The sequence below is a fragment of the Corylus avellana genome, chromosome ca8 (genome assembly GCF_901000735.1).
Source record: "Corylus avellana chromosome ca8, CavTom2PMs-1.0".
In the NCBI taxonomy this organism is placed as follows: Eukaryota; Viridiplantae; Streptophyta; class Magnoliopsida; order Fagales; family Betulaceae; genus Corylus; species Corylus avellana.
In genome coordinates, this window is record NC_081548.1 from 20,665,433 (window position 1) to 20,671,950 (window position 6,518).

Sequence of the window (6,518 nt, forward strand, 5' to 3'; positions counted from 1 at the left end):
AATAGTAGGAAAACCTTTTATTTTACAGTATCAGTTAGAGCAAGAAAAGTTAACAAAATAGATAAATTTAACTAAAAAGCTAATTTAGAAATACTGCTGGAGATACTCTTAGATTGAACTTAAAAGAAAAAAAGTGAATTTAATTATTGAAGTAATATCTTAATACTTCTAGCACGTGGATTCAAACTCATTTTTAATAAGTAAAACTCAACTTATAAAATAGGGGGCATGCCTACATATATATATCCCGGGGTCTTTGGCAGTCCCAAAAATTTCTAAAACTCCTATAAACACACTGTTTCCTTTTCAAATGTTTAATTTTTCACCCCCTACATGATAGCAAATTCTTTTAGATTTTAAACTTGTGATGCGTTTCAAACATGTTTTTGGTTTGAAAGCAAAATATTCATAAACCTGTTTAAATTTAACTCGTTTATTTTTAAATGATTTCAAATTTATTTAGGAGCTCCTCCATTAAATTAACCATTTATTATATAAAGTAAATAACATAATTATTTATTGATTTCGTAAAGCCTTAGCTATTAAGACGATTGATTTGGTGCGAGCATTTAGGCCTCGTTTGGTTCGCGGATTGTCTAATCCATTGGAAAAGGATTAACTACCACTGGGATTAGCTACTACTGGGAATAGATTAGCTAGTCCTATTCCTTTGTTTGGTTATATATATATATATATATAACTGAATTAAAAATCAAACTGAGAAAGTATAGAGAAAGAGAGATGGAGAAACAGAATAATAATAAAAAAAACTAAACAGAATCAAAGAGAAATGATACAGAGAATCAAAAGAAAAAAAAAAAAAAACTGAAGAAAAAAAAAACTGAGAAACGTTATAGAGAAAAAAAATAATAATTCAAGAAACAGAGAGAAAATGAAATAACCAAGAAACAAAGAAGAGAAATCGAAGAGAAGAGAAGGGGAGAGAGGTACCTTGCGCAGAGAAGAGAGATCGTTGCTTTTTGAGAGATGGAGATTGTTTTGCAGAGTCTCCTTGAGAGACGTGGGTGCTAGAAGGGTGGGGTTTTTGTGGGCAATTTACACGATAATTTTAATCCCACAGGAAATGATTAGCTAAGCCACTCGTTTTTTAGTGGTTTAGCTAACCCTGTGTGTATAGGATTAGTAATCCCATGGAAATAGACTATTTTTAGGAATAGAGTGTTACCAAACAAAGGACTAGTTATACCTAGTGTTAGCTAGTCCAATCTAAGGGTCTAATCTGCGAACCAAACGGGGCCTTAGTGGTAAAATCTAATGGAGGAAAGGGAGGAGGAGGGGGAGGAGGAGGAGTTGTGGTAGGGTCCACAGCGCGCAGAAGCGGCGACGCGAAAGGATGTGAAGACCCGATTGAGTGGGCGTCGTTTTCGCACTGTCAGCTATCGTCAAACATCCACGTGGTGATGCCGTGGAACCCATTACCGGTGGACGAGAACTGCGTCCTTTATAGGGCGCCCATTTTAGGGACCCACCGGATTCCAAAATCCGAATCCTCGTGGTGGGGTCCCCAATTTTCGGGCACTCTTGCATGCTTATGATGTTCCTTTCAACACCACCCCTGCTTCCCCCACAATAACACCATCACTACAAAATTCCAAAAACCGTCTCAACTTTTGAGAAGAGTTTGTTTATACTTTATAGTGCCCCCCATTGAATTGAAGATCCTTTTTAACTTTTTGGGGGAATTCGACAAGAATCCTCTCTGCATTTTATTTGAAGATAAATATATATTTTTTTTAATCATATTTGATTTATCTCATTTTACAAATTAATCAATAGATTCGTGAATTTATGTGAACTTCATATAAGTTAATAATAGACTCTATAAATCTAATGATTAATCTATTAAATTTATAAGAAAATAAATATGAGAAACTTATTGACTTCCATCTTTTTTCTATTACATGAATAAATGTGTCAATTTTAAATTTTGATATGTATTTTATTTAAAATTAAAAAAAAAAAATCATATTCCATGTGAATTAGATCGAGTGGTATATATTCACGGACAAAAAGCATAAAAGTTTCATGACATCAGCAGTACTGGAACCATAGTTTTAGATAAGGAGAGTCAAATCCTATATATATATATATATATATAGGGAAAGAAAATTAATTTTAATAAAAGAATTAAAATATTTAGAGATATTTAAAAATATTGGAGTGCTGGTGCCTCCAAAGCCATGGGTAGTTCTACCTTGCATCTGCATGACATGATCAATACCAACTTCCTCATGTGTTAAAATATTGGCCGTCTTTGTCAAAGGACTTAAAAAAATAATAATAAAAAAAAGTCCATATTATTCATCTCAAAATTAATCTTAATATTTTTATTTTTTACATCACATCAATTACTTTTTATTATTATTCAAATAAAAAAAGCACTACAAAACTTTTTTTTTTTTTTCACTTTTTCATATAAAATATTCTTACTTTTTTTTTCATACTAATTAAATCTGCTACAGTTCTAGTCAATTTCATTTTTCAAATCTTTGGCGAACGCCATCATTAAGTCCTCAAATTTAAATTCACTATTTTGATTTTAAAACTTCAATTTTCAATTTGATAGATTTAAGATACGAGTTTAAAACACATTTTAAATTCAAGACTTCTTACAGTATTTTCGTCAAATATATATATATATATATATATATATATATATATATATTAAAAAAAGTAGAACAAAAAGAGGTGGTTGAGTTGCGTCACCCAACCTAGACTTGGCGACGGCTCTAAAGAGAATAACCGCAGCCAGATTAGGTAGCCACCTACCTACGGTGACTCGCAGCCATCACAGTCAAAAGGGTTGCAGCCACCCTCTCAAATCGGAGTGGCCAAGGCACTATGCTTCTAGGACTTATGCTCATTAGAGGAAGGACGTTAATTGAACGTGTGGGAAATTTATTTTGGAATTATTTTTGGATATGGAATATGGATGTACATGAAGGTGTTTTAATTAACCTCGTTATTGGGTTGATTTTGTGCAATAAACGACATGATAAAAAAAAAAAATTGGCCTTTAGATTCATTTTTTGACACGTTTTCTTATATTCTAATTAACAAGATGCTTTGTGAACATGCAGGAGAGGGAGAGCCATGCATTTTCGATGGACTCGATGCGACAAAATTGTTTCTTTGTGTTTTTGTCTTGGGATGGAAAAAATTGCAAAAACCGTAACTATAAATGGAGCCAAAAACACATGTATTAAATATTTTTTAGCATCTAAAACAACTAATGTTGGATTTCTTTCTTTTTAGTAGATTAATTGGAACTTCAATGACAACGGTTATAATTTGCGTCAATGTTTTTGTTTTGGTGTTACTTAGCTTTCCGCTACGTCAATTAGAAGTCTAAAGTTAATAAAAAAAAAAACATAAATGTATAACACTTGAAATTTATGCTTCATGTATGTAAGCCATCGTTAAGAAAACCAAATTAATCTTTTTGTTCTTCATAACTCATCTCTCCCATCTTGATGTATAATGTAAATATATATGCTATAGCCAAATGATAACCTTTGCATTTTCTTGTCTAATCTAAAATCTCTCACCCCAATGTAACTAATAAAAACCAATCAATTGTCCATTGTTAATGGAATAAATAAATATTTTCTTCTCATAACAATAACAATACCTTATCTCGCACACCCCCGGCTCACCTATCATAATCTATCTACCTGTGTTCTACAAATAAGATGTAAAGTAATGATATTGAGCATACCGGTGTGAATGAACAGTGTTAACGCCCGTGACGTGGCACAGTGGGGAGAGGAGAGGAGGCACGGTGTTAGTTGGAGAAGAAAATGGATTTGGGAAAAAAAATCTTGTGGGGGAGAACTACTATTTCGATTGGAGTTGATAGAAGGGTTCGTCAGCGGCGGTGGCAGTGGGGAAGACGCACGATGAGGAGAGGAGTCATGCCAGTGCTAGTAGGGGGAGAAAATGGAGGAAATGAAATGTGGTCAAGGGAATGGCTTGGGGGAAAAGATGCATGTACCACGTCATCAGCATGCACATTGTTCATTCATATCGGCGTGCCCAATATCATTACTCATTCAAGTAATTCAATAAAAATGTAGTCCTATTAAGCTTAACTTGATTTTGGGCATAGGCTTATAGGCCCAACCAATTTATATATCTTATCTTGTCTCCTTTCTTTTTCTCTTCTCCCAAAAATACTCTTCCACATGTATTAATTTCATTCACTATCTTAACAAAACTATTACCTATATAAATGGTAGATGTAGATCTCTAAGGCTGAACCACTTAAAATCTTTGTGTCTTTTTTTTTTTCTTCTCCAAAATCCTCTTATTCTATTTTATTTTACTTTATAATTCAACATGGTATTACAACCACTTAATTTCTTGAAACCTATTTTTTTGTTACCCGCCATGTAACACTCCACACAATATAGGTTGCAAATCTCTTGAACAAATAAAGGTATAACCACTTGAAATTTATGTTTCATGTATGTAAGCCATCCTTAAGAAAACCAAATTAATCTTTTTGTTCTTCCTAACTCATCTCTCTTTTATCCCATCTTGATGTATAATGTAAATATGTTTTAGCCAAATGATAACCTTTGCATTTTCTTGTCTAATCTATTTTCTCTCATCCCAATGTAACTAACAAAAACCAATCAAGTCCATTGTTAATGGAATAAATAAATATTTTCCTCTCATAACAATAACAATACCTCATCTCGCACACTCCGCCTATATATCACCATGTATCTCCCTGTGTTCTATAAATAAGATGTAGAGTACCGATATTGGCCACATCGGCGTGAACACTGTTCATTCACACGCAATGCACGATGGGGAGAGGAGAGGACGCACGGTGCCGATGAGGGGAGAAAATGAATTTGGGAAAAAAAATCTTGTTAGGGAGAACCGTTCAAGACGAGTTTGTTGGCGACGGTGACGATGACGGTGGGAGAGGAGTCACTCCGGTGTTGGTGGGGGGAGAAAATGGGAGGAAATGAAATGCATGTGGTCGGGGGGAATGGCTTTGGGGAACAGACGCATGTTTTTCAATTTTTAATTTTTTTTTTTTGGTGAACGTGGCATGTTCCATGTCACTAGCTTGAACACTGTTCATTCACGCTGGTGTGCCCAATAACATTACTCCTTCAAGTAATTCAATAAAAATGTAATCCTATTAGGCTTTACTTGATTTGAGCGTAGGCTTATAAGGCCGAACCAATTTATATATCTTGTCTCCTATCTTTTTCTCTTCTCCCAAAAATACTCTTCCACGTGTATTTTTATTTAATTTATTATCTTAACAAGGTATTACCTATATATGGTAGATGTAGTCCCTAAGAACCACTAAAAATACTTATATCTTTCTCTTCTTTTTTTTTTTTTTTTTTCTTTTTCTTTTTATTATTATTATTATTATTATTTTTATATATTCTCCAAAATCTTCTTATGCTATTCTATTTTACTTTATAATTTAACATGATATCATAACCACTTTCTTGAAACCTATTTTTTTGTTACCCGCCATGTAACACCCCGCACAAATACGTCGCAAATCTCTTGAACAAAAATAACTGGTTTAAGCTTGTGTATATATGCATTATCTAAAATGGGTATTTTGGGCTATTTATATCCAAAAAAAAATACACGTGTATGCCATGCGACACATTTTTAAAATCTAATTTGACGAAAAATATCGACAAAGGGTGTTAAATGTAATAGAGTGATATTGGATGAGATCAAATGCTACTTTTTAAAGTTTGAAAATACAAGTATTAAAGTGGTGATAATTTTGCCCGGTAAGTATTTTTGCCTAATATTATTTCATTTGACACATTTGATTTGTTACCATTTACCATTTTGTGTTCTACAGGTAGAATCTATTGAGATTCATAAACATGTAGGCCCCGTTTGGTTCGTGGATTAGACCCTTGGATTGGACTAGCTAACACTAGGTATAGCTAGTTCTTTGTTTGGTAATACTCTATTCCTGGGAATAGTCTATTCCCATAGGATTACTAATCTTATACACACAGGGTTAGCTAAGCCACTCAAAAATGAGTGGCTTAGCTAATCCTTTCATGTGGGATTAAAATTATCTTGTAAATTGCCCACAAAAACCTCACCCTTCTAGCACTCACGTCTCTCAAGGAGACTGCAAAACGATCTCCATCTCTCAAAGAGCAACGATCTATCTTCTCTGCGCAAGGTATCTCTCTCCCCCTCTCTTCTCTTCGATTTCTCTTCTTTGTTTCTTGGTTATTTCATTATCTCTCTATTTCTTTGATTTTTTTTTTCTCTGTAACGTTTCCCAGCTCTTTTTTTTTTTTTTAATTTTGTTTCTCCATCTCTCTTTCTCTATACTTTCTCAATTTGACTTTTAATTCAGTTATATATATATAACATGTGTTCAAGTGTGTATATATATATATATATACACACACACACACACACACGCTTGAACACAGGTTATTCATACTTGTTCAAGCGTGTATATATATATAAAATTATATATA